This window comes from Mytilus edulis, unplaced genomic scaffold (genome assembly GCF_963676685.1).
Source record: "Mytilus edulis unplaced genomic scaffold, xbMytEdul2.2 SCAFFOLD_1244, whole genome shotgun sequence".
NCBI classification, from domain to species: domain Eukaryota; kingdom Metazoa; phylum Mollusca; class Bivalvia; order Mytilida; family Mytilidae; genus Mytilus; species Mytilus edulis.
The window spans coordinates 1-26,616 of NW_027268879.1; the positions used below are offsets into that span (position 1 = coordinate 1).

General features: G+C 35.8%; 22 non-coding genes across 22 annotated transcripts; all 22 read right to left on the bottom strand.

Annotated features, from left to right (window-relative positions):
• Positions 1-53: 53 nt before the first annotated feature.
• LOC139508992 (5S ribosomal RNA) lies at positions 54-172 on the bottom strand. The gene has a single exon (XR_011661495.1). It is a non-coding gene; the product is annotated as a 5S ribosomal RNA (ribosomal RNA).
• Positions 173-2,167: 1,995 nt separating this feature from the next.
• Positions 2,168-2,286, bottom strand: LOC139509004 (5S ribosomal RNA). The gene has a single exon (XR_011661507.1). It is a non-coding gene; the product is annotated as a 5S ribosomal RNA (ribosomal RNA).
• A 142-nt stretch (positions 2,287-2,428) lies between these two features.
• On the bottom strand, positions 2,429-2,547 carry LOC139509013 (5S ribosomal RNA). Its single transcript, XR_011661515.1, has one exon. It is a non-coding gene; the product is annotated as a 5S ribosomal RNA (ribosomal RNA).
• Positions 2,548-4,542: 1,995 nt separating this feature from the next.
• Positions 4,543-4,661, bottom strand: LOC139509014 (5S ribosomal RNA). The gene has a single exon (XR_011661517.1). It is a non-coding gene; the product is annotated as a 5S ribosomal RNA (ribosomal RNA).
• Positions 4,662-4,803: 142 nt separating this feature from the next.
• On the bottom strand, positions 4,804-4,922 carry LOC139509015 (5S ribosomal RNA). The gene has a single exon (XR_011661518.1). It is a non-coding gene; the product is annotated as a 5S ribosomal RNA (ribosomal RNA).
• Positions 4,923-6,917: 1,995 nt separating this feature from the next.
• Positions 6,918-7,036, bottom strand: LOC139508993 (5S ribosomal RNA). The gene has a single exon (XR_011661496.1). It is a non-coding gene; the product is annotated as a 5S ribosomal RNA (ribosomal RNA).
• Positions 7,037-7,178: 142 nt separating this feature from the next.
• Positions 7,179-7,297, bottom strand: LOC139508994 (5S ribosomal RNA). The gene has a single exon (XR_011661497.1). It is a non-coding gene; the product is annotated as a 5S ribosomal RNA (ribosomal RNA).
• A 2,280-nt stretch (positions 7,298-9,577) lies between these two features.
• LOC139508995 (5S ribosomal RNA) lies at positions 9,578-9,696 on the bottom strand. Its single transcript, XR_011661498.1, has one exon. It is a non-coding gene; the product is annotated as a 5S ribosomal RNA (ribosomal RNA).
• A 142-nt stretch (positions 9,697-9,838) lies between these two features.
• Positions 9,839-9,957, bottom strand: LOC139508996 (5S ribosomal RNA). The gene has a single exon (XR_011661499.1). It is a non-coding gene; the product is annotated as a 5S ribosomal RNA (ribosomal RNA).
• A 1,995-nt stretch (positions 9,958-11,952) lies between these two features.
• LOC139508997 (5S ribosomal RNA) lies at positions 11,953-12,071 on the bottom strand. The gene has a single exon (XR_011661500.1). It is a non-coding gene; the product is annotated as a 5S ribosomal RNA (ribosomal RNA).
• Positions 12,072-12,213: 142 nt separating this feature from the next.
• LOC139508999 (5S ribosomal RNA) lies at positions 12,214-12,332 on the bottom strand. The gene has a single exon (XR_011661501.1). It is a non-coding gene; the product is annotated as a 5S ribosomal RNA (ribosomal RNA).
• Positions 12,333-14,327: 1,995 nt separating this feature from the next.
• Positions 14,328-14,446, bottom strand: LOC139509000 (5S ribosomal RNA). The gene has a single exon (XR_011661502.1). It is a non-coding gene; the product is annotated as a 5S ribosomal RNA (ribosomal RNA).
• Positions 14,447-14,588: 142 nt separating this feature from the next.
• On the bottom strand, positions 14,589-14,707 carry LOC139509001 (5S ribosomal RNA). The gene has a single exon (XR_011661503.1). It is a non-coding gene; the product is annotated as a 5S ribosomal RNA (ribosomal RNA).
• Positions 14,708-16,702: 1,995 nt separating this feature from the next.
• LOC139509002 (5S ribosomal RNA) lies at positions 16,703-16,821 on the bottom strand. The gene has a single exon (XR_011661504.1). It is a non-coding gene; the product is annotated as a 5S ribosomal RNA (ribosomal RNA).
• A 142-nt stretch (positions 16,822-16,963) lies between these two features.
• LOC139509003 (5S ribosomal RNA) lies at positions 16,964-17,082 on the bottom strand. Its single transcript, XR_011661506.1, has one exon. It is a non-coding gene; the product is annotated as a 5S ribosomal RNA (ribosomal RNA).
• A 1,995-nt stretch (positions 17,083-19,077) lies between these two features.
• LOC139509005 (5S ribosomal RNA) lies at positions 19,078-19,196 on the bottom strand. The gene has a single exon (XR_011661508.1). It is a non-coding gene; the product is annotated as a 5S ribosomal RNA (ribosomal RNA).
• Positions 19,197-19,338: 142 nt separating this feature from the next.
• Positions 19,339-19,457, bottom strand: LOC139509006 (5S ribosomal RNA). The gene has a single exon (XR_011661509.1). It is a non-coding gene; the product is annotated as a 5S ribosomal RNA (ribosomal RNA).
• A 2,279-nt stretch (positions 19,458-21,736) lies between these two features.
• On the bottom strand, positions 21,737-21,855 carry LOC139509007 (5S ribosomal RNA). The gene has a single exon (XR_011661510.1). It is a non-coding gene; the product is annotated as a 5S ribosomal RNA (ribosomal RNA).
• Positions 21,856-21,997: 142 nt separating this feature from the next.
• Positions 21,998-22,116, bottom strand: LOC139509008 (5S ribosomal RNA). The gene has a single exon (XR_011661511.1). It is a non-coding gene; the product is annotated as a 5S ribosomal RNA (ribosomal RNA).
• A 1,995-nt stretch (positions 22,117-24,111) lies between these two features.
• Positions 24,112-24,231, bottom strand: LOC139509010 (5S ribosomal RNA). Its single transcript, XR_011661512.1, has one exon. It is a non-coding gene; the product is annotated as a 5S ribosomal RNA (ribosomal RNA).
• A 142-nt stretch (positions 24,232-24,373) lies between these two features.
• LOC139509011 (5S ribosomal RNA) lies at positions 24,374-24,493 on the bottom strand. Its single transcript, XR_011661513.1, has one exon. It is a non-coding gene; the product is annotated as a 5S ribosomal RNA (ribosomal RNA).
• Positions 24,494-26,484: 1,991 nt separating this feature from the next.
• On the bottom strand, positions 26,485-26,604 carry LOC139509012 (5S ribosomal RNA). Its single transcript, XR_011661514.1, has one exon. It is a non-coding gene; the product is annotated as a 5S ribosomal RNA (ribosomal RNA).
• Between the last annotated feature and the right edge of the window lie 12 nt (positions 26,605-26,616).

The window sequence follows — 26,616 nt, forward strand, 5'->3', positions numbered from 1 at the left end:
ACTTTACAATAATAATATGTTTGGTAGAAATTCAAAATTATAGGTACAAAAAATGTCTACAACACCCGGTATTCCCAGGCGGTCACCCATCCAAGTACTAACCGGGCTCGACGTTGCTTAACTTCGGTGATCGGACGAGAACCGGTGTTTTCAACGTGATATGGTCGTAGACACAGAAGTGTTAAAATTTTTGATATATAAAGTTAGGAAGTAAAGCAATTTTGAACAGATCTAGAATTTGTATAAAAAAAAGATTTTTTTCAGGTTTAAGATAGAAGCAAAACTAAATACTTACTGCACGATCCAGAGTGGAAGATAGTAAAACTTAGCAAGTACACATGGACTTTATAGTAAAAAAAAATTGCAGAGAAGAAAGAGAGATTTAGAATATGGGACAAGCTGTATTTTATTTGTGACTAATACCATGCAACAATTTCAGACTCTTTTTGAAAAAATTTGGTAGCCCTTAAAAGGGCTGTTTAAGCTTTAAAAGCATCATGATGCTTCCTTCATTTACTTCTTCTTTGGTGTCTTTGCCTTCTTTGGTTTAGCTGCAGCCTTTGTCTTCTTGGGAGATTTTGTGGCTTTCTTTGCAGATTTGGCAGCAGGTTTTGCAGCAGGTTTCTTTGCAGCTGGTTTCTTTGCTTTTGGTTTAGCTGCTTTCTTTTCACCTGCTGGTTTCTTTGCTGCAGGTTTCTTTGCGGCAGTCTTTTTGGTAGGTGTCTTTGCCTTCTTTGGCTTGGCGGCTTTAGGTTTAACTACTTTCTTTGCTGGTTTCTTAGCTGGTTTAGCCACTTCCCCAATCTTAAAGCTTCCAGAAGCGCCGGTACCCTTCGACTGTTTCAAGCTATTGCTCTTCACTCCTGATTTCAGAGCTAACTTCAAGTGAGTGTTGACTGTTTTTGCATCGCTACCAACGCTGAAGTTTGCTAAGATATACTTAAGGATGGCTTGACGGCTGGAGCCTCCACGCTCTTTCAAAGCAGATATAGCCTTTCCGACCATCTCGCTGTATTTTGGATGAGTAGCTACTTTCTTTGGTTTAGCTGCAGCTTTCTTCTTTGGTGACTTAGCTGGGGTCTTTACTACTGGTGCTGGTGCGTCTGACATTTTGCGGCTTTGGTTGTTGAACGATGTGTGCGAATGAACGACAGATTACAATGATATGCAATTCGCACTGACACAGAGTGTAATTATCTATCTAACGCGGACCTCGACGAGAGCACCCTTAAACTTTCATGACAATCTAATTCAAACAGATCGACAAGAAAATCTGTGTGCTTGTTCGACAAGTTTTAATCATTTGTTTCAAATAAATTGTACTTTTTGATATATAAATCATACACGAAAATCTTCAGCAGGAATTTTTCTTTCAGAATATGTCATAAGAATTAAACAAAATACCACGAGTGAAGAAATATTTACGATTAATGTACAACTTGTCAATTTCTCTCGTGCGATTCTTCCTCAGAAAACGTGTTGTATTATTTCACAAAAACTAGATTGTGCCGTAAAACTGATATACATTTGTAGTAAAATCATTTCTTTATATGTTTTTGCTTTCAGATATACGTAGAAATAAAGAGACTTCCCAGAAATTTAGATTTTGCCTTCGATATGAAAGCACACAAAGATGGCAAACTTCGAAACCGGGACTTCCTTGACCGAGATGAAAGACGTTTCAAATATTCGAATTTTTTACTAGAACTTTACAAGATATAATTAGTATTTATTGTTTATTATTTGTTTTTGCTATAATGATTTTTTTTTAGCTGATCAGAATCCTTTCAGAAAAATAGTGAATCATATATGCCCTGGTAAAAAAAAAAGAGGCGATTTCAAATGACGACAAATGGCGGATACCATATTATCACAGACGACCTTTACGAGACCTAATTTAAAAAAAAGAAATATATGTAGCCACATGCATGTGGAAGGAGTGGAATTCTTAAGTGTATCTAACTTGACTTGCATGTATTTCACGTAAAAATATTTCACCATGCAGATGGGTATTGAAAAATAAATAAATTTATGAATGATTTATTTTCTGTTTTCTTCATTCATTGATAGCTAGATATGTTGAATATTACATCCAAGTAAATTAGTTAAAAAAAAATCATACAACAATTATGTTTGGTAGGAATGCAAAATTATAAGTAAAAAAAAATGTCTACAACACCCGGTATTCCCAGGCGGTCACCCATCCAAGTACTAACCGGGCTCGACGTTGCTTAACTTCGGTGATCGGACGAGAACCGGTGTTTTCAACGTGATATGGTCGTAGACACAGAAGTGTTAAATTTTTTGATATATAAGGTTAGGTAGTAGCATTTTTGAACAAAATTTATATAAAATAGATTTTTTTCAGAAGCAAAACTTTACAATAATAATATGTTTGGTAGAAATTCAAAATTATAGGTACAAAAAATGTCTACAACACCCGGTATTCCCAGGCGGTCACCCATCCAAGTACTAACCGGGCTCGACGTTGCTTAACTTCGGTGATCGGACGAGAACCGGTGTTTTCAACGTGATATGGTCGTAGACACAGAAGTGTTAAAATTTTTGATATATAAAGTTAGGAAGTAAAGCAATTTTGAACAGATCTAGAATTTGTATAAAAAAAAGATTTTTTTCAGGTTTAAGATAGAAGCAAAACTAAATACTTACTGCACGATCCAGAGTGGAAGATAGTAAAACTTAGCAAGTACACATGGACTTTATAGTAAAAAAAAATTGCAGAGAAGAAAGAGAGATTTAGAATATGGGACAAGCTGTATTTTATTTGTGACTAATACCATGCAACAATTTCAGACTCTTTTTGAAAAAATTTGGTAGCCCTTAAAAGGGCTGTTTAAGCTTTAAAAGCATCATGATGCTTCCTTCATTTACTTCTTCTTTGGTGTCTTTGCCTTCTTTGGTTTAGCTGCAGCCTTTGTCTTCTTGGGAGATTTTGTGGCTTTCTTTGCAGATTTGGCAGCAGGTTTTGCAGCAGGTTTCTTTGCAGCTGGTTTCTTTGCTTTTGGTTTAGCTGCTTTCTTTTCACCTGCTGGTTTCTTTGCTGCAGGTTTCTTTGCGGCAGTCTTTTTGGTAGGTGTCTTTGCCTTCTTTGGCTTGGCGGCTTTAGGTTTAACTACTTTCTTTGCTGGTTTCTTAGCTGGTTTAGCCACTTCCCCAATCTTAAAGCTTCCAGAAGCGCCGGTACCCTTCGACTGTTTCAAGCTATTGCTCTTCACTCCTGATTTCAGAGCTAACTTCAAGTGAGTGTTGACTGTTTTTGCATCGCTACCAACGCTGAAGTTTGCTAAGATATACTTAAGGATGGCTTGACGGCTGGAGCCTCCACGCTCTTTCAAAGCAGATATAGCCTTTCCGACCATCTCGCTGTATTTTGGATGAGTAGCTACTTTCTTTGGTTTAGCTGCAGCTTTCTTCTTTGGTGACTTAGCTGGGGTCTTTACTACTGGTGCTGGTGCGTCTGACATTTTGCGGCTTTGGTTGTTGAACGATGTGTGCGAATGAACGACAGATTACAATGATATGCAATTCGCACTGACACAGAGTGTAATTATCTATCTAACGCGGACCTCGACGAGAGCACCCTTAAACTTTCATGACAATCTAATTCAAACAGATCGACAAGAAAATCTGTGTGCTTGTTCGACAAGTTTTAATCATTTGTTTCAAATAAATTGTACTTTTTGATATATAAATCATACACGAAAATCTTCAGCAGGAATTTTTCTTTCAGAATATGTCATAAGAATTAAACAAAATACCACGAGTGAAGAAATATTTACGATTAATGTACAACTTGTCAATTTCTCTCGTGCGATTCTTCCTCAGAAAACGTGTTGTATTATTTCACAAAAACTAGATTGTGCCGTAAAACTGATATACATTTGTAGTAAAATCATTTCTTTATATGTTTTTGCTTTCAGATATACGTAGAAATAAAGAGACTTCCCAGAAATTTAGATTTTGCCTTCGATATGAAAGCACACAAAGATGGCAAACTTCGAAACCGGGACTTCCTTGACCGAGATGAAAGACGTTTCAAATATTCGAATTTTTTACTAGAACTTTACAAGATATAATTAGTATTTATTGTTTATTATTTGTTTTTGCTATAATGATTTTTTTTTAGCTGATCAGAATCCTTTCAGAAAAATAGTGAATCATATATGCCCTGGTAAAAAAAAAAGAGGCGATTTCAAATGACGACAAATGGCGGATACCATATTATCACAGACGACCTTTACGAGACCTAATTTAAAAAAAAGAAATATATGTAGCCACATGCATGTGGAAGGAGTGGAATTCTTAAGTGTATCTAACTTGACTTGCATGTATTTCACGTAAAAATATTTCACCATGCAGATGGGTATTGAAAAATAAATAAATTTATGAATGATTTATTTTCTGTTTTCTTCATTCATTGATAGCTAGATATGTTGAATATTACATCCAAGTAAATTAGTTAAAAAAAAATCATACAACAATTATGTTTGGTAGGAATGCAAAATTATAAGTAAAAAAAAATGTCTACAACACCCGGTATTCCCAGGCGGTCACCCATCCAAGTACTAACCGGGCTCGACGTTGCTTAACTTCGGTGATCGGACGAGAACCGGTGTTTTCAACGTGATATGGTCGTAGACACAGAAGTGTTAAATTTTTTGATATATAAGGTTAGGTAGTAGCATTTTTGAACAAAATTTATATAAAATAGATTTTTTTCAGAAGCAAAACTTTACAATAATAATATGTTTGGTAGAAATTCAAAATTATAGGTACAAAAAATGTCTACAACACCCGGTATTCCCAGGCGGTCACCCATCCAAGTACTAACCGGGCTCGACGTTGCTTAACTTCGGTGATCGGACGAGAACCGGTGTTTTCAACGTGATATGGTCGTAGACACAGAAGTGTTAAAATTTTTGATATATAAAGTTAGGAAGTAAAGCAATTTTGAACAGATCTAGAATTTGTATAAAAAAAAGATTTTTTTCAGGTTTAAGATAGAAGCAAAACTAAATACTTACTGCACGATCCAGAGTGGAAGATAGTAAAACTTAGCAAGTACACATGGACTTTATAGTAAAAAAAAATTGCAGAGAAGAAAGAGAGATTTAGAATATGGGACAAGCTGTATTTTATTTGTGACTAATACCATGCAACAATTTCAGACTCTTTTTGAAAAAATTTGGTAGCCCTTAAAAGGGCTGTTTAAGCTTTAAAAGCATCATGATGCTTCCTTCATTTACTTCTTCTTTGGTGTCTTTGCCTTCTTTGGTTTAGCTGCAGCCTTTGTCTTCTTGGGAGATTTTGTGGCTTTCTTTGCAGATTTGGCAGCAGGTTTTGCAGCAGGTTTCTTTGCAGCTGGTTTCTTTGCTTTTGGTTTAGCTGCTTTCTTTTCACCTGCTGGTTTCTTTGCTGCAGGTTTCTTTGCGGCAGTCTTTTTGGTAGGTGTCTTTGCCTTCTTTGGCTTGGCGGCTTTAGGTTTAACTACTTTCTTTGCTGGTTTCTTAGCTGGTTTAGCCACTTCCCCAATCTTAAAGCTTCCAGAAGCGCCGGTACCCTTCGACTGTTTCAAGCTATTGCTCTTCACTCCTGATTTCAGAGCTAACTTCAAGTGAGTGTTGACTGTTTTTGCATCGCTACCAACGCTGAAGTTTGCTAAGATATACTTAAGGATGGCTTGACGGCTGGAGCCTCCACGCTCTTTCAAAGCAGATATAGCCTTTCCGACCATCTCGCTGTATTTTGGATGAGTAGCTACTTTCTTTGGTTTAGCTGCAGCTTTCTTCTTTGGTGACTTAGCTGGGGTCTTTACTACTGGTGCTGGTGCGTCTGACATTTTGCGGCTTTGGTTGTTGAACGATGTGTGCGAATGAACGACAGATTACAATGATATGCAATTCGCACTGACACAGAGTGTAATTATCTATCTAACGCGGACCTCGACGAGAGCACCCTTAAACTTTCATGACAATCTAATTCAAACAGATCGACAAGAAAATCTGTGTGCTTGTTCGACAAGTTTTAATCATTTGTTTCAAATAAATTGTACTTTTTGATATATAAATCATACACGAAAATCTTCAGCAGGAATTTTTCTTTCAGAATATGTCATAAGAATTAAACAAAATACCACGAGTGAAGAAATATTTACGATTAATGTACAACTTGTCAATTTCTCTCGTGCGATTCTTCCTCAGAAAACGTGTTGTATTATTTCACAAAAACTAGATTGTGCCGTAAAACTGATATACATTTGTAGTAAAATCATTTCTTTATATGTTTTTGCTTTCAGATATACGTAGAAATAAAGAGACTTCCCAGAAATTTAGATTTTGCCTTCGATATGAAAGCACACAAAGATGGCAAACTTCGAAACCGGGACTTCCTTGACCGAGATGAAAGACGTTTCAAATATTCGAATTTTTTACTAGAACTTTACAAGATATAATTAGTATTTATTGTTTATTATTTGTTTTTGCTATAATGATTTTTTTTTAGCTGATCAGAATCCTTTCAGAAAAATAGTGAATCATATATGCCCTGGTAAAAAAAAAAGAGGCGATTTCAAATGACGACAAATGGCGGATACCATATTATCACAGACGACCTTTACGAGACCTAATTTAAAAAAAAGAAATATATGTAGCCACATGCATGTGGAAGGAGTGGAATTCTTAAGTGTATCTAACTTGACTTGCATGTATTTCACGTAAAAATATTTCACCATGCAGATGGGTATTGAAAAATAAATAAATTTATGAATGATTTATTTTCTGTTTTCTTCATTCATTGATAGCTAGATATGTTGAATATTACATCCAAGTAAATTAGTTAAAAAAAAATCATACAACAATTATGTTTGGTAGGAATGCAAAATTATAAGTAAAAAAAAATGTCTACAACACCCGGTATTCCCAGGCGGTCACCCATCCAAGTACTAACCGGGCTCGACGTTGCTTAACTTCGGTGATCGGACGAGAACCGGTGTTTTCAACGTGATATGGTCGTAGACACAGAAGTGTTAAATTTTTTGATATATAAGGTTAGGTAGTAGCATTTTTGAACAAAATTTATATAAAATAGATTTTTTTCAGAAGCAAAACTTTACAATAATAATATGTTTGGTAGAAATTCAAAATTATAGGTACAAAAAATGTCTACAACACCCGGTATTCCCAGGCGGTCACCCATCCAAGTACTAACCGGGCTCGACGTTGCTTAACTTCGGTGATCGGACGAGAACCGGTGTTTTCAACGTGATATGGTCGTAGACACAGAAGTGTTAAAATTTTTGATATATAAAGTTAGGAAGTAAAGCAATTTTGAACAGATCTAGAATTTGTATAAAAAAAAGATTTTTTTCAGGTTTAAGATAGAAGCAAAACTAAATACTTACTGCACGATCCAGAGTGGAAGATAGTAAAACTTAGCAAGTACACATGGACTTTATAGTAAAAAAAAATTGCAGAGAAGAAAGAGAGATTTAGAATATGGGACAAGCTGTATTTTATTTGTGACTAATACCATGCAACAATTTCAGACTCTTTTTGAAAAAATTTGGTAGCCCTTAAAAGGGCTGTTTAAGCTTTAAAAGCATCATGATGCTTCCTTCATTTACTTCTTCTTTGGTGTCTTTGCCTTCTTTGGTTTAGCTGCAGCCTTTGTCTTCTTGGGAGATTTTGTGGCTTTCTTTGCAGATTTGGCAGCAGGTTTTGCAGCAGGTTTCTTTGCAGCTGGTTTCTTTGCTTTTGGTTTAGCTGCTTTCTTTTCACCTGCTGGTTTCTTTGCTGCAGGTTTCTTTGCGGCAGTCTTTTTGGTAGGTGTCTTTGCCTTCTTTGGCTTGGCGGCTTTAGGTTTAACTACTTTCTTTGCTGGTTTCTTAGCTGGTTTAGCCACTTCCCCAATCTTAAAGCTTCCAGAAGCGCCGGTACCCTTCGACTGTTTCAAGCTATTGCTCTTCACTCCTGATTTCAGAGCTAACTTCAAGTGAGTGTTGACTGTTTTTGCATCGCTACCAACGCTGAAGTTTGCTAAGATATACTTAAGGATGGCTTGACGGCTGGAGCCTCCACGCTCTTTCAAAGCAGATATAGCCTTTCCGACCATCTCGCTGTATTTTGGATGAGTAGCTACTTTCTTTGGTTTAGCTGCAGCTTTCTTCTTTGGTGACTTAGCTGGGGTCTTTACTACTGGTGCTGGTGCGTCTGACATTTTGCGGCTTTGGTTGTTGAACGATGTGTGCGAATGAACGACAGATTACAATGATATGCAATTCGCACTGACACAGAGTGTAATTATCTATCTAACGCGGACCTCGACGAGAGCACCCTTAAACTTTCATGACAATCTAAGGGAGCTACCATTTGATTTTTATGGGGGGGCTAGGATGAAATTTGAAAAAAATAGGCAGGACAGGAGTTTTGAGTAAAAAAAAAAGGCAGGATGAGCAACTTGGTAAAAAAAAAGGCAGGATGACAATTTGTGTAAAAAAAGTCAGGATAAACTAGTAAAAAAAAAGGCAGGACCGAATAGAGTAAGAAATAAAAAGGCAGGACAGAGATTACAACTAAAAAAAAAAAGCAGGACAAAATTTTTCATCCTAGCCCCCCCATAAAAATCAAATGGTAGCTCCCTAATTCAAACAGATCGACAAGAAAATCTGTGTGCTTGTTCGACAAGTTTTAATCATTTGTTTCAAATAAATTGTACTTTTTGATATATAAATCATACACGAAAATCTTCAGCAGGAATTTTTCTTTCAGAATATGTCATAAGAATTAAACAAAATACCACGAGTGAAGAAATATTTACGATTAATGTACAACTTGTCAATTTCTCTCGTGCGATTCTTCCTCAGAAAACGTGTTGTATTATTTCACAAAAACTAGATTGTGCCGTAAAACTGATATACATTTGTAGTAAAATCATTTCTTTATATGTTTTTGCTTTCAGATATACGTAGAAATAAAGAGACTTCCCAGAAATTTAGATTTTGCCTTCGATATGAAAGCACACAAAGATGGCAAACTTCGAAACCGGGACTTCCTTGACCGAGATGAAAGACGTTTCAAATATTCGAATTTTTTACTAGAACTTTACAAGATATAATTAGTATTTATTGTTTATTATTTGTTTTTGCTATAATGATTTTTTTTTAGCTGATCAGAATCCTTTCAGAAAAATAGTGAATCATATATGCCCTGGTAAAAAAAAAAGAGGCGATTTCAAATGACGACAAATGGCGGATACCATATTATCACAGACGACCTTTACGAGACCTAATTTAAAAAAAAGAAATATATGTAGCCACATGCATGTGGAAGGAGTGGAATTCTTAAGTGTATCTAACTTGACTTGCATGTATTTCACGTAAAAATATTTCACCATGCAGATGGGTATTGAAAAATAAATAAATTTATGAATGATTTATTTTCTGTTTTCTTCATTCATTGATAGCTAGATATGTTGAATATTACATCCAAGTAAATTAGTTAAAAAAAAATCATACAACAATTATGTTTGGTAGGAATGCAAAATTATAAGTAAAAAAAAATGTCTACAACACCCGGTATTCCCAGGCGGTCACCCATCCAAGTACTAACCGGGCTCGACGTTGCTTAACTTCGGTGATCGGACGAGAACCGGTGTTTTCAACGTGATATGGTCGTAGACACAGAAGTGTTAAATTTTTTGATATATAAGGTTAGGTAGTAGCATTTTTGAACAAAATTTATATAAAATAGATTTTTTTCAGAAGCAAAACTTTACAATAATAATATGTTTGGTAGAAATTCAAAATTATAGGTACAAAAAATGTCTACAACACCCGGTATTCCCAGGCGGTCACCCATCCAAGTACTAACCGGGCTCGACGTTGCTTAACTTCGGTGATCGGACGAGAACCGGTGTTTTCAACGTGATATGGTCGTAGACACAGAAGTGTTAAAATTTTTGATATATAAAGTTAGGAAGTAAAGCAATTTTGAACAGATCTAGAATTTGTATAAAAAAAAGATTTTTTTCAGGTTTAAGATAGAAGCAAAACTAAATACTTACTGCACGATCCAGAGTGGAAGATAGTAAAACTTAGCAAGTACACATGGACTTTATAGTAAAAAAAAATTGCAGAGAAGAAAGAGAGATTTAGAATATGGGACAAGCTGTATTTTATTTGTGACTAATACCATGCAACAATTTCAGACTCTTTTTGAAAAAATTTGGTAGCCCTTAAAAGGGCTGTTTAAGCTTTAAAAGCATCATGATGCTTCCTTCATTTACTTCTTCTTTGGTGTCTTTGCCTTCTTTGGTTTAGCTGCAGCCTTTGTCTTCTTGGGAGATTTTGTGGCTTTCTTTGCAGATTTGGCAGCAGGTTTTGCAGCAGGTTTCTTTGCAGCTGGTTTCTTTGCTTTTGGTTTAGCTGCTTTCTTTTCACCTGCTGGTTTCTTTGCTGCAGGTTTCTTTGCGGCAGTCTTTTTGGTAGGTGTCTTTGCCTTCTTTGGCTTGGCGGCTTTAGGTTTAACTACTTTCTTTGCTGGTTTCTTAGCTGGTTTAGCCACTTCCCCAATCTTAAAGCTTCCAGAAGCGCCGGTACCCTTCGACTGTTTCAAGCTATTGCTCTTCACTCCTGATTTCAGAGCTAACTTCAAGTGAGTGTTGACTGTTTTTGCATCGCTACCAACGCTGAAGTTTGCTAAGATATACTTAAGGATGGCTTGACGGCTGGAGCCTCCACGCTCTTTCAAAGCAGATATAGCCTTTCCGACCATCTCGCTGTATTTTGGATGAGTAGCTACTTTCTTTGGTTTAGCTGCAGCTTTCTTCTTTGGTGACTTAGCTGGGGTCTTTACTACTGGTGCTGGTGCGTCTGACATTTTGCGGCTTTGGTTGTTGAACGATGTGTGCGAATGAACGACAGATTACAATGATATGCAATTCGCACTGACACAGAGTGTAATTATCTATCTAACGCGGACCTCGACGAGAGCACCCTTAAACTTTCATGACAATCTAATTCAAACAGATCGACAAGAAAATCTGTGTGCTTGTTCGACAAGTTTTAATCATTTGTTTCAAATAAATTGTACTTTTTGATATATAAATCATACACGAAAATCTTCAGCAGGAATTTTTCTTTCAGAATATGTCATAAGAATTAAACAAAATACCACGAGTGAAGAAATATTTACGATTAATGTACAACTTGTCAATTTCTCTCGTGCGATTCTTCCTCAGAAAACGTGTTGTATTATTTCACAAAAACTAGATTGTGCCGTAAAACTGATATACATTTGTAGTAAAATCATTTCTTTATATGTTTTTGCTTTCAGATATACGTAGAAATAAAGAGACTTCCCAGAAATTTAGATTTTGCCTTCGATATGAAAGCACACAAAGATGGCAAACTTCGAAACCGGGACTTCCTTGACCGAGATGAAAGACGTTTCAAATATTCGAATTTTTTACTAGAACTTTACAAGATATAATTAGTATTTATTGTTTATTATTTGTTTTTGCTATAATGATTTTTTTTTAGCTGATCAGAATCCTTTCAGAAAAATAGTGAATCATATATGCCCTGGTAAAAAAAAAAGAGGCGATTTCAAATGACGACAAATGGCGGATACCATATTATCACAGACGACCTTTACGAGACCTAATTTAAAAAAAAGAAATATATGTAGCCACATGCATGTGGAAGGAGTGGAATTCTTAAGTGTATCTAACTTGACTTGCATGTATTTCACGTAAAAATATTTCACCATGCAGATGGGTATTGAAAAATAAATAAATTTATGAATGATTTATTTTCTGTTTTCTTCATTCATTGATAGCTAGATATGTTGAATATTACATCCAAGTAAATTAGTTAAAAAAAAATCATACAACAATTATGTTTGGTAGGAATGCAAAATTATAAGTAAAAAAAAATGTCTACAACACCCGGTATTCCCAGGCGGTCACCCATCCAAGTACTAACCGGGCTCGACGTTGCTTAACTTCGGTGATCGGACGAGAACCGGTGTTTTCAACGTGATATGGTCGTAGACACAGAAGTGTTAAATTTTTTGATATATAAGGTTAGGTAGTAGCATTTTTGAACAAAATTTATATAAAATAGATTTTTTTCAGAAGCAAAACTTTACAATAATAATATGTTTGGTAGAAATTCAAAATTATAGGTACAAAAAATGTCTACAACACCCGGTATTCCCAGGCGGTCACCCATCCAAGTACTAACCGGGCTCGACGTTGCTTAACTTCGGTGATCGGACGAGAACCGGTGTTTTCAACGTGATATGGTCGTAGACACAGAAGTGTTAAAATTTTTGATATATAAAGTTAGGAAGTAAAGCAATTTTGAACAGATCTAGAATTTGTATAAAAAAAAGATTTTTTTCAGGTTTAAGATAGAAGCAAAACTAAATACTTACTGCACGATCCAGAGTGGAAGATAGTAAAACTTAGCAAGTACACATGGACTTTATAGTAAAAAAAAATTGCAGAGAAGAAAGAGAGATTTAGAATATGGGACAAGCTGTATTTTATTTGTGACTAATACCATGCAACAATTTCAGACTCTTTTTGAAAAAATTTGGTAGCCCTTAAAAGGGCTGTTTAAGCTTTAAAAGCATCATGATGCTTCCTTCATTTACTTCTTCTTTGGTGTCTTTGCCTTCTTTGGTTTAGCTGCAGCCTTTGTCTTCTTGGGAGATTTTGTGGCTTTCTTTGCAGATTTGGCAGCAGGTTTTGCAGCAGGTTTCTTTGCAGCTGGTTTCTTTGCTTTTGGTTTAGCTGCTTTCTTTTCACCTGCTGGTTTCTTTGCTGCAGGTTTCTTTGCGGCAGTCTTTTTGGTAGGTGTCTTTGCCTTCTTTGGCTTGGCGGCTTTAGGTTTAACTACTTTCTTTGCTGGTTTCTTAGCTGGTTTAGCCACTTCCCCAATCTTAAAGCTTCCAGAAGCGCCGGTACCCTTCGACTGTTTCAAGCTATTGCTCTTCACTCCTGATTTCAGAGCTAACTTCAAGTGAGTGTTGACTGTTTTTGCATCGCTACCAACGCTGAAGTTTGCTAAGATATACTTAAGGATGGCTTGACGGCTGGAGCCTCCACGCTCTTTCAAAGCAGATATAGCCTTTCCGACCATCTCGCTGTATTTTGGATGAGTAGCTACTTTCTTTGGTTTAGCTGCAGCTTTCTTCTTTGGTGACTTAGCTGGGGTCTTTACTACTGGTGCTGGTGCGTCTGACATTTTGCGGCTTTGGTTGTTGAACGATGTGTGCGAATGAACGACAGATTACAATGATATGCAATTCGCACTGACACAGAGTGTAATTATCTATCTAACGCGGACCTCGACGAGAGCACCCTTAAACTTTCATGACAATCTAATTCAAACAGATCGACAAGAAAATCTGTGTGCTTGTTCGACAAGTTTTAATCATTTGTTTCAAATAAATTGTACTTTTTGATATATAAATCATACACGAAAATCTTCAGCAGGAATTTTTCTTTCAGAATATGTCATAAGAATTAAACAAAATACCACGAGTGAAGAAATATTTACGATTAATGTACAACTTGTCAATTTCTCTCGTGCGATTCTTCCTCAGAAAACGTGTTGTATTATTTCACAAAAACTAGATTGTGCCGTAAAACTGATATACATTTGTAGTAAAATCATTTCTTTATATGTTTTTGCTTTCAGATATACGTAGAAATAAAGAGACTTCCCAGAAATTTAGATTTTGCCTTCGATATGAAAGCACACAAAGATGGCAAACTTCGAAACCGGGACTTCCTTGACCGAGATGAAAGACGTTTCAAATATTCGAATTTTTTACTAGAACTTTACAAGATATAATTAGTATTTATTGTTTATTATTTGTTTTTGCTATAATGATTTTTTTTTAGCTGATCAGAATCCTTTCAGAAAAATAGTGAATCATATATGCCCTGGTAAAAAAAAAAGAGGCGATTTCAAATGACGACAAATGGCGGATACCATATTATCACAGACGACCTTTACGAGACCTAATTTAAAAAAAAGAAATATATGTAGCCACATGCATGTGGAAGGAGTGGAATTCTTAAGTGTATCTAACTTGACTTGCATGTATTTCACGTAAAAATATTTCACCATGCAGATGGGTATTGAAAAATAAATAAATTTATGAATGATTTATTTTCTGTTTTCTTCATTCATTGATAGCTAGATATGTTGAATATTACATCCAAGTAAATTAGTTAAAAAAAAATCATACAACAATTATGTTTGGTAGGAATGCAAAATTATAAGTAAAAAAAAATGTCTACAACACCCGGTATTCCCAGGCGGTCACCCATCCAAGTACTAACCGGGCTCGACGTTGCTTAACTTCGGTGATCGGACGAGAACCGGTGTTTTCAACGTGATATGGTCGTAGACACAGAAGTGTTAAATTTTTTGATATATAAGGTTAGGTAGTAGCATTTTTGAACAAAATTTATATAAAATAGATTTTTTTCAGAAGCAAAACTTTACAATAATAATATGTTTGGTAGAAATTCAAAATTATAGGTACAAAAAATGTCTACAACACCCGGTATTCCCAGGCGGTCACCCATCCAAGTACTAACCGGGCTCGACGTTGCTTAACTTCGGTGATCGGACGAGAACCGGTGTTTTCAACGTGATATGGTCGTAGACACAGAAGTGTTAAAATTTTTGATATATAAAGTTAGGAAGTAAAGCAATTTTGAACAGATCTAGAATTTGTATAAAAAAAAGATTTTTTTCAGGTTTAAGATAGAAGCAAAACTAAATACTTACTGCACGATCCAGAGTGGAAGATAGTAAAACTTAGCAAGTACACATGGACTTTATAGTAAAAAAAAATTGCAGAGAAGAAAGAGAGATTTAGAATATGGGACAAGCTGTATTTTATTTGTGACTAATACCATGCAACAATTTCAGACTCTTTTTGAAAAAATTTGGTAGCCCTTAAAAGGGCTGTTTAAGCTTTAAAAGCATCATGATGCTTCCTTCATTTACTTCTTCTTTGGTGTCTTTGCCTTCTTTGGTTTAGCTGCAGCCTTTGTCTTCTTGGGAGATTTTGTGGCTTTCTTTGCAGATTTGGCAGCAGGTTTTGCAGCAGGTTTCTTTGCAGCTGGTTTCTTTGCTTTTGGTTTAGCTGCTTTCTTTTCACCTGCTGGTTTCTTTGCTGCAGGTTTCTTTGCGGCAGTCTTTTTGGTAGGTGTCTTTGCCTTCTTTGGCTTGGCGGCTTTAGGTTTAACTACTTTCTTTGCTGGTTTCTTAGCTGGTTTAGCCACTTCCCCAATCTTAAAGCTTCCAGAAGCGCCGGTACCCTTCGACTGTTTCAAGCTATTGCTCTTCACTCCTGATTTCAGAGCTAACTTCAAGTGAGTGTTGACTGTTTTTGCATCGCTACCAACGCTGAAGTTTGCTAAGATATACTTAAGGATGGCTTGACGGCTGGAGCCTCCACGCTCTTTCAAAGCAGATATAGCCTTTCCGACCATCTCGCTGTATTTTGGATGAGTAGCTACTTTCTTTGGTTTAGCTGCAGCTTTCTTCTTTGGTGACTTAGCTGGGGTCTTTACTACTGGTGCTGGTGCGTCTGACATTTTGCGGCTTTGGTTGTTGAACGATGTGTGCGAATGAACGACAGATTACAATGATATGCAATTCGCACTGACACAGAGTGTAATTATCTATCTAACGCGGACCTCGACGAGAGCACCCTTAAACTTTCATGACAATCTAATTCAAACAGATCGACAAGAAAATCTGTGTGCTTGTTCGACAAGTTTTAATCATTTGTTTCAAATAAATTGTACTTTTTGATATATAAATCATACACGAAAATCTTCAGCAGGAATTTTTCTTTCAGAATATGTCATAAGAATTAAACAAAATACCACGAGTGAAGAAATATTTACGATTAATGTACAACTTGTCAATTTCTCTCGTGCGATTCTTCCTCAGAAAACGTGTTGTATTATTTCACAAAAACTAGATTGTGCCGTAAAACTGATATACATTTGTAGTAAAATCATTTCTTTATATGTTTTTGCTTTCAGATATACGTAGAAATAAAGAGACTTCCCAGAAATTTAGATTTTGCCTTCGATATGAAAGCACACAAAGATGGCAAACTTCGAAACCGGGACTTCCTTGACCGAGATGAAAGACGTTTCAAATATTCGAATTTTTTACTAGAACTTTACAAGATATAATTAGTATTTATTGTTTATTATTTGTTTTTGCTATAATGATTTTTTTTTAGCTGATCAGAATCCTTTCAGAAAAATAGTGAATCATATATGCCCTGGTAAAAAAAAAAGAGGCGATTTCAAATGACGACAAATGGCGGATACCATATTATCACAGACGACCTTTACGAGACCTAATTTAAAAAAAAGAAATATATGTAGCCACATGCATGTGGAAGGAGTGGAATTCTTAAGTGTATCTAACTTGACTTGCATGTATTTCACGTAAAAATATTTCACCATGCAGATGGGTATTGAAAAATAAATAAATTTATGAATGATTTATTTTCTGTTTTCTTCATTCATTGATAGCTAGATATGTTGAATATTACATCCAAGTAAATTAGTTAAAAAAAAATCATACAACAATTATGTTTGGTAGGAATGCAAAATTATAAGTAAAAAAAAATGTCTACAACACCCGGTATTCCCAGGCGGTCACCCATCCAAGTACTAACCGGGCTCGACGTTGCTTAACTTCGGTGATCGGACGAGAACCGGTGTTTTCAACGTGATATGGTCGTAGACACAGAAGTGTTAAATTTTTTGATATATAAGGTTAGGTAGTAGCATTTTTGAACAAAATTTATATAAAATAGATTTTTTTCAGAAGCAAAACTTTACAATAATAATATGTTTGGTAGAAATTCAAAATTATAGGTACAAAAAATGTCTACAACACCCGGTATTCCCAGGCGGTCACCCATCCAAGTACTAACCGGGCTCGACGTTGCTTAACTTCGGTGATCGGACGAGAACCGGTGTTTTCAACGTGATATGGTCGTAGACACAGAAGTGTTAAAATTTTTGATATATAAAGTTAGGAAGTAAAGCAATTTTGAACAGATCTAGAATTTGTATAAAAAAAAGATTTTTTTCAGGTTTAAGATAGAAGCAAAACTAAATACTTACTGCACGATCCAGAGTGGAAGATAGTAAAACTTAGCAAGTACACATGGACTTTATAGTAAAAAAAAATTGCAGAGAAGAAAGAGAGATTTAGAATATGGGACAAGCTGTATTTTATTTGTGACTAATACCATGCAACAATTTCAGACTCTTTTTGAAAAAATTTGGTAGCCCTTAAAAGGGCTGTTTAAGCTTTAAAAGCATCATGATGCTTCCTTCATTTACTTCTTCTTTGGTGTCTTTGCCTTCTTTGGTTTAGCTGCAGCCTTTGTCTTCTTGGGAGATTTTGTGGCTTTCTTTGCAGATTTGGCAGCAGGTTTTGCAGCAGGTTTCTTTGCAGCTGGTTTCTTTGCTTTTGGTTTAGCTGCTTTCTTTTCACCTGCTGGTTTCTTTGCTGCAGGTTTCTTTGCGGCAGTCTTTTTGGTAGGTGTCTTTGCCTTCTTTGGCTTGGCGGCTTTAGGTTTAACTACTTTCTTTGCTGGTTTCTTAGCTGGTTTAGCCACTTCCCCAATCTTAAAGCTTCCAGAAGCGCCGGTACCCTTCGACTGTTTCAAGCTATTGCTCTTCACTCCTGATTTCAGAGCTAACTTCAAGTGAGTGTTGACTGTTTTTGCATCGCTACCAACGCTGAAGTTTGCTAAGATATACTTAAGGATGGCTTGACGGCTGGAGCCTCCACGCTCTTTCAAAGCAGATATAGCCTTTCCGACCATCTCGCTGTATTTTGGATGAGTAGCTACTTTCTTTGGTTTAGCTGCAGCTTTCTTCTTTGGTGACTTAGCTGGGGTCTTTACTACTGGTGCTGGTGCGTCTGACATTTTGCGGCTTTGGTTGTTGAACGATGTGTGCGAATGAACGACAGATTACAATGATATGCAATTCGCACTGACACAGAGTGTAATTATCTATCTAACGCGGACCTCGACGAGAGCACCCTTAAACTTTCATGACAATCTAATTCAAACAGATCGACAAGAAAATCTGTGTGCTTGTTCGACAAGTTTTAATCATTTGTTTCAAATAAATTGTACTTTTTGATATATAAATCATACACGAAAATCTTCAGCAGGAATTTTTCTTTCAGAATATGTCATAAGAATTAAACAAAATACCACGAGTGAAGAAATATTTACGATTAATGTACAACTTGTCAATTTCTCTCGTGCGATTCTTCCTCAGAAAACGTGTTGTATTATTTCACAAAAACTAGATTGTGCCGTAAAACTGATATACATTTGTAGTAAAATCATTTCTTTATATGTTTTTGCTTTCAGATATACGTAGAAATAAAGAGACTTCCCAGAAATTTAGATTTTGCCTTCGATATGAAAGCACACAAAGATGGCAAACTTCGAAACCGGGACTTCCTTGACCGAGATGAAAGACGTTTCAAATATTCGAATTTTTTACTAGAACTTTACAAGATATAATTAGTATTTATTGTTTATTATTTGTTTTTGCTATAATGATTTTTTTTTAGCTGATCAGAATCCTTTCAGAAAAATAGTGAATCATATATGCCCTGGTAAAAAAAAAAGAGGCGATTTCAAATGACGACAAATGGCGGATACCATATTATCACAGACGACCTTTACGAGACCTAATTTAAAAAAAAGAAATATATGTAGCCACATGCATGTGGAAGGAGTGGAATTCTTAAGTGTATCTAACTTGACTTGCATGTATTTCACGTAAAAATATTTCACCATGCAGATGGGTATTGAAAAATAAATAAATTTATGAATGATTTATTTTCTGTTTTCTTCATTCATTGATAGCTAGATATGTTGAATATTACATCCAAGTAAATTAGTTAAAAAAAAATCATACAACAATTATGTTTGGTAGGAATGCAAAATTATAAGTAAAAAAAAATGTCTACAACACCCGGTATTCCCAGGCGGTCACCCATCCAAGTACTAACCGGGCTCGACGTTGCTTAACTTCGGTGATCGGACGAGAACCGGTGTTTTCAACGTGATATGGTCGTAGACACAGAAGTGTTAAATTTTTTGATATATAAGGTTAGGTAGTAGCATTTTTGAACAAAATTTATATAAAATAGATTTTTTTCAGAAGCAAAACTTTACAATAATAATATGTTTGGTAGAAATTCAAAATTATAGGTACAAAAAATGTCTACAACACCCGGTATTCCCAGGCGGTCACCCATCCAAGTACTAACCGGGCTCGACGTTGCTTAACTTCGGTGATCGGACGAGAACCGGTGTTTTCAACGTGATATGGTCGTAGACACAGAAGTGTTAAAATTTTTGATATATAAAGTTAGGAAGTAAAGCAATTTTGAACAGATCTAGAATTTGTATAAAAAAAAGATTTTTTTCAGGTTTAAGATAGAAGCAAAACTAAATACTTACTGCACGATCCAGAGTGGAAGATAGTAAAACTTAGCAAGTACACATGGACTTTATAGTAAAAAAAAATTGCAGAGAAGAAAGAGAGATTTAGAATATGGGACAAGCTGTATTTTATTTGTGACTAATACCATGCAACAATTTCAGACTCTTTTTGAAAAAATTTGGTAGCCCTTAAAAGGGCTGTTTAAGCTTTAAAAGCATCATGATGCTTCCTTCATTTACTTCTTCTTTGGTGTCTTTGCCTTCTTTGGTTTAGCTGCAGCCTTTGTCTTCTTGGGAGATTTTGTGGCTTTCTTTGCAGATTTGGCAGCAGGTTTTGCAGCAGGTTTCTTTGCAGCTGGTTTCTTTGCTTTTGGTTTAGCTGCTTTCTTTTCACCTGCTGGTTTCTTTGCTGCAGGTTTCTTTGCGGCAGTCTTTTTGGTAGGTGTCTTTGCCTTCTTTGGCTTGGCGGCTTTAGGTTTAACTACTTTCTTTGCTGGTTTCTTAGCTGGTTTAGCCACTTCCCCAATCTTAAAGCTTCCAGAAGCGCCGGTACCCTTCGACTGTTTCAAGCTATTGCTCTTCACTCCTGATTTCAGAGCTAACTTCAAGTGAGTGTTGACTGTTTTTGCATCGCTACCAACGCTGAAGTTTGCTAAGATATACTTAAGGATGGCTTGACGGCTGGAGCCTCCACGCTCTTTCAAAGCAGATATAGCCTTTCCGACCATCTCGCTGTATTTTGGATGAGTAGCTACTTTCTTTGGTTTAGCTGCAGCTTTCTTCTTTGGTGACTTAGCTGGGGTCTTTACTACTGGTGCTGGTGCGTCTGACATTTTGCGGCTTTGGTTGTTGAACGATGTGTGCGAATGAACGACAGATTACAATGATATGCAATTCGCACTGACACAGAGTGTAATTATCTATCTAACGCGGACCTCGACGAGAGCACCCTTAAACTTTCATGACAATCTAAGGGAGCTACCATTTGATTTTTATGGGGGGGCTAGGATGAAATTTGAAAAAAATAGGCAGGACAGGAGTTTTGAGTAAAAAAAAAAGGCAGGATGAGCAACTTGGTAAAAAAAAAGGCAGGATGACAATTTGTGTAAAAAAAGTCAGGATAAACTAGTAAAAAAAAAGGCAGGACCGAATAGAGTAAGAAATAAAAAGGCAGGACAGAGATTACAACTAAAAAAAAAAAGCAGGACAAAATTTTTCATCCTAGCCCCCCCATAAAAATCAAATGGTAGCTCCCTAATTCAAACAGATCGACAAGAAAATCTGTGTGCTTGTTCGACAAGTTTTAATCATTTGTTTCAAATAAATTGTACTTTTTGATATATAAATCATACACGAAAATCTTCAGCAGGAATTTTTCTTTCAGAATATGTCATAAGAATTAAACAAAATACCACGAGTGAAGAAATATTTACGATTAATGTACAACTTGTCAATTTCTCTCGTGCGATTCTTCCTCAGAAAACGTGTTGTATTATTTCACAAAAACTAGATTGTGCCGTAAAACTGATATACATTTGTAGTAAAATCATTTCTTTATATGTTTTTGCTTTCAGATATACGTAGAAATAAAGAGACTTCCCAGAAATTTAGATTTTGCCTTCGATATGAAAGCACACAAAGATGGCAAACTTCGAAACCGGGACTTCCTTGACCGAGATGAAAGACGTTTCAAATATTCGAATTTTTTACTAGAACTTTACAAGATATAATTAGTATTTATTGTTTATTATTTGTTTTTGCTATAATGATTTTTTTTTAGCTGATCAGAATCCTTTCAGAAAAATAGTGAATCATATATGCCCTGGTAAAAAAAAAGAGGCGATTTCAAATGACGACAAATGGCGGATACCATATTATCACAGACGACCTTTACGAGACCTAATTTAAAAAAAAGAAATATATGTAGCCACATGCATGTGGAAGGAGTGGAATTCTTAAGTGTATCTAACTTGACTTGCATGTATTTCACGTAAAAATATTTCACCATGCAGATGGGTATTGAAAAATAAATAAATTTATGAATGATTTATTTTCTGTTTTCTTCATTCATTGATAGCTAGATATGTTGAATATTACATCCAAGTAAATTAGTTAAAAAAAAATCATACAACAATTATGTTTGGTAGGAATGCAAAATTATAAGTAAAAAAAAATGTCTACAACACCCGGTATTCCCAGGCGGTCACCCATCCAAGTACTAACCGGGCTCGACGTTGCTTAACTTCGGTGATCGGACGAGAACCGGTGTTTTCAACGTGATATGGTCGTAGACACAGAAGTGTTAAATTTTTTGATATATAAGGTTAGGTAGTAGCATTTTTGAACAAAATTTATATAAAATAGATTTTTTTCAGAAGCAAAACTTTACAATAATAATATGTTTGGTAGAAATTCAAAATTATAGGTACAAAAAATGTCTACAACACCCGGTATTCCCAGGCGGTCACCCATCCAAGTACTAACCGGGCTCGACGTTGCTTAACTTCGGTGATCGGACGAGAACCGGTGTTTTCAACGTGATATGGTCGTAGACACAGAAGTGTTAAAATTTTTGATATATAAAGTTAGGAAGTAAAGCAATTTTGAACAGATCTAGAATTTGTATAAAAAAAAGATTTTTTTCAGGTTTAAGATAGAAGCAAAACTAAATACTTACTGCACGATCCAGAGTGGAAGATAGTAAAACTTAGCAAGTACACATGGACTTTATAGTAAAAAAAAATTGCAGAGAAGAAAGAGAGATTTAGAATATGGGACAAGCTGTATTTTATTTGTGACTAATACCATGCAACAATTTCAGACTCTTTTTGAAAAAATTTGGTAGCCCTTAAAAGGGCTGTTTAAGCTTTAAAAGCATCATGATGCTTCCTTCATTTACTTCTTCTTTGGTGTCTTTGCCTTCTTTGGTTTAGCTGCAGCCTTTGTCTTCTTGGGAGATTTTGTGGCTTTCTTTGCAGATTTGGCAGCAGGTTTTGCAGCAGGTTTCTTTGCAGCTGGTTTCTTTGCTTTTGGTTTAGCTGCTTTCTTTTCACCTGCTGGTTTCTTTGCTGCAGGTTTCTTTGCGGCAGTCTTTTTGGTAGGTGTCTTTGCCTTCTTTGGCTTGGCGGCTTTAGGTTTAACTACTTTCTTTGCTGGTTTCTTAGCTGGTTTAGCCACTTCCCCAATCTTAAAGCTTCCAGAAGCGCCGGTACCCTTCGACTGTTTCAAGCTATTGCTCTTCACTCCTGATTTCAGAGCTAACTTCAAGTGAGTGTTGACTGTTTTTGCATCGCTACCAACGCTGAAGTTTGCTAAGATATACTTAAGGATGGCTTGACGGCTGGAGCCTCCACGCTCTTTCAAAGCAGATATAGCCTTTCCGACCATCTCGCTGTATTTTGGATGAGTAGCTACTTTCTTTGGTTTAGCTGCAGCTTTCTTCTTTGGTGACTTAGCTGGGGTCTTTACTACTGGTGCTGGTGCGTCTGACATTTTGCGGCTTTGGTTGTTGAACGATGTGTGCGAATGAACGACAGATTACAATGATATGCAATTCGCACTGACACAGAGTGTAATTATCTATCTAACGCGGACCTCGACGAGAGCACCCTTAAACTTTCATGACAATCTAATTCAAACAGATCGACAAGAAAATCTGTGTGCTTGTTCGACAAGTTTTAATCATTTGTTTCAAATAAATTGTACTTTTTGATATATAAATCATACACGAAAATCTTCAGCAGGAATTTTCTTTCAGAATATGTCATAAGAATTAAACAAAATACCACGAGTGAAGAAATATTTACGATTAATGTACAACTTGTCAATTTCTCTCGTGCGATTCTTCCTCAGAAAACGTGTTGTATTATTTCACAAAAACTAGATTGTGCCGTAAAACTGATATACATTTGTAGTAAAATCATTTCTTTATATGTTTTTGCTTTCAGATATACGTAGAAATAAAGAGACTTCCCAGAAATTTAGATTTTGCCTTCGATATGAAAGCACACAAAGATGGCAAACTTCGAAACCGGGACTTCCTTGACCGAGATGAAAGACGTTTCAAATATTCGAATTTTTTTACTAGAACTTTACAAGATATAATTAGTATTTATTGTTTTATTATTGTTTTTGCTATAATGATTTTTTTTTAGCTGATCAGAATCCTTTCAGAAAAATAGTGAATCATATATGCCCTGGTAAAAAAAAAAGAGGCGATTTCAAATGACGACAAATGGCGGATACCATATTATCACAGACGACCTTTACGAGACCTAATTTAAAAAAAAGAAATATATGTAGCCACATGCATGTGGAAGGAGTGGAATTCTTAAGTGTATCTAACTTGACTTGCATGTATTTCACGTAAAAATATTTCACCATGCAGATGGGTATTGAAAAATAAATAAATTTATGAATGATTTATTTTCTGTTTTCTTCATTCATTGATAGCTAGATATGTTGAATATTACATCCAAGTAAATTAGTTAAAAAAAAATCATACAACAATTATGTTTGGTAGGAATGCAAAATTATAAGTAAAAAAAAATGTCTACAACACCCGGTATTCCCAGGCGGTCACCCATCCAAGTACTAACCGGGCTCGGACGTTGCTTAACTTCGGTGATCGGACGAGAACCGGTGTTTTCAACGTGATATGGTCGTAGACACAGAAGTGTTAAATTTTTTGATATATAAGGTTAGGTAGTAGCATTTTTGAACAAAATTTATATAAAATAGATTTTTTTCAGAAGCAAAACTTTACAATAATAATATGTTTGGTAGAAATTCAAAATTATAGGTACAAAAAATGTCTACAACACCCGGTATTCCCAGGCGGTCACCCATCCAAGTACTAACCGGGCTCGACGTTGCTTAACTTCGGTGATCGGACGAGAACCCGGTGTTTTCAACGTGATATGGTCGTAGACACAGAAGTGTTAAAATTTTTGATATATAAAGTTAGGAAGTAAAGCAATTTTGAACAGATCTAGAATTTGTATAAAAAAAAGATTTTTTCAGGTTTAAGATAGAAGCAAAACTAAATACTTACTGCACGATCCAGAGTGGAAGATAGTAAAACTTAGCAAGTACACATGGACTTTATAGTAAAAAAAAATTGCAGAGAAGAAAGAGAGATTTAGAATATGGGACAAGCTGTATTTTATTTGTGACTAATACCATGCAACAATTTCAGACTCTTTTTGAAAAAATTTGGTAGCCCTTAAAAGGGCTGTTTAAGCTTTAAAAGCATCATGATGCTTCCTTCATTTACTTCTTCTTTGGTGTCTTTGCCTTCTTTGGTTTAGCTGCAGCCTTTGTCTTCTTGGGAGATTTTGTGGCTTTCTTTGCAGATTTGGCAGCAGGTTTTGCAGCAGGTTTCTTTGCAGCTGGTTTCTTTGCTTTTGGTTTAGCTGCTTTCTTTTCACCTGCTGGTTTCTTTGCTGCAGGTTTCTTTGCGGCAGTCTTTTTGGTAGGTGTCTTTGCCTTCTTTGGCTTGGCGGCTTTAGGTTTAACTACTTTCTTTGCTGGTTTCTTAGCTGGTTTAGCCACTTCCCCAATCTTAAAGCTTCCAGAAGCGCCGGTACCCTTCGACTGTTTCAAGCTATTGCTCTTCACTCCTGATTTCAGAGCTAACTTCAAGTGAGTGTTGACTGTTTTTGCATCGCTACCAACGCTGAAGTTTGCTAAGATATACTTAAGGATGGCTTGACGGCTGGAGCCTCCACGCTCTTTCAAAGCAGATATAGCCTTTCGACCATCTCGCTGTATTTTGGATGAGTAGCTACTTTCTTTGGTTTAGCTGCAGCTTTCTTCTTTGGTGACTTAGCTGGGGTCTTTACTACTGGTGCTGGTGCGTCTGACATTTTGCGGCTTTGGTTGTTGAACGATGTGTGCGAATGAACGACAGATTACAATGATATGCAATTCGCACTGACACAGAGTGTATTATCTATCTAACGCGGACCTCGACGAGAGCACCCTTAAACTTTCATGACAATCTAATTCAAACAGATCGACAAGAAAATCTGTGTGCTTGTTCGACAAGTTTTAATCATTTGTTTCAAATAAATTGTACTTTTTGATATATAAATCATACACGAAAATCTTCAGCAGGAATTTTTCTTTCAGAATATGTCATAAGAATTAAACAAAATACCACGAGTGAAGAAATATTTACGATTAATGTACAACTTGTCAATTTCTCTCGTGCGATTCTTCTCAGAAAACGTGTTGTATTATTTCACAAAAACTAGATTGTGCCGTAAAACTGATATACATTTGTAGTAAAATCATTTCTTTATATGTTTTTGCTTTCAGATATACGTAGAAATAAAGAGACTTCCCAGAAATTTAGATTTTGCCTTCGATATGAAAGCACACAAAGATGGCAAACTTCGAAACCGGGACTTCCTTGACCGAGATGAAAGACGTTTCAAATATTCGAATTTTTTACTAGAACTTTACAAGATATAATTAGTATATTATTGTTTATTATTTGTTTTTGCTATAATGATTTTTTTTTAGCTGATCAGAATCCTTTCAGAAAAATAGTGAATCATATATGCCCTGGTAAAAAAAAAAAGGCGATTTCAAATGACGACAAATGGCGGATACCATATTATCACAGACGACCTTTACGAGACCTAATTTAAAAAAAAGAAATATATGTAGCCACATGCATGTGGAAGGAGTGGAATTCTTAAGTGTATCTAACTTGACCTTGCATGTATTTCACGTAAAAATATTTCACCATGCAGATGGGTATTGAAAAATAAATAAATTTATGAATGATTTATTTTCTGTTTTCTTCATTCATTGATAGCTAGATATGTTGAATATTACATCCAAGTAAATTAGTTAAAAAAAAATCATACAACAATTATGTTTGGTAGGAATGCAAAATTATAAGTAAAAAAAATGTCTACAACACCCGGTATTCCCAGGCGGTCACCCCATCCAAGTACTAACCGGGCTCGACGTTGCTTAACTTCGGTGATCGGACGAGAACCGGTGTTTTCAACGTGATATGGTCGTAGACACAGAAGTGTTA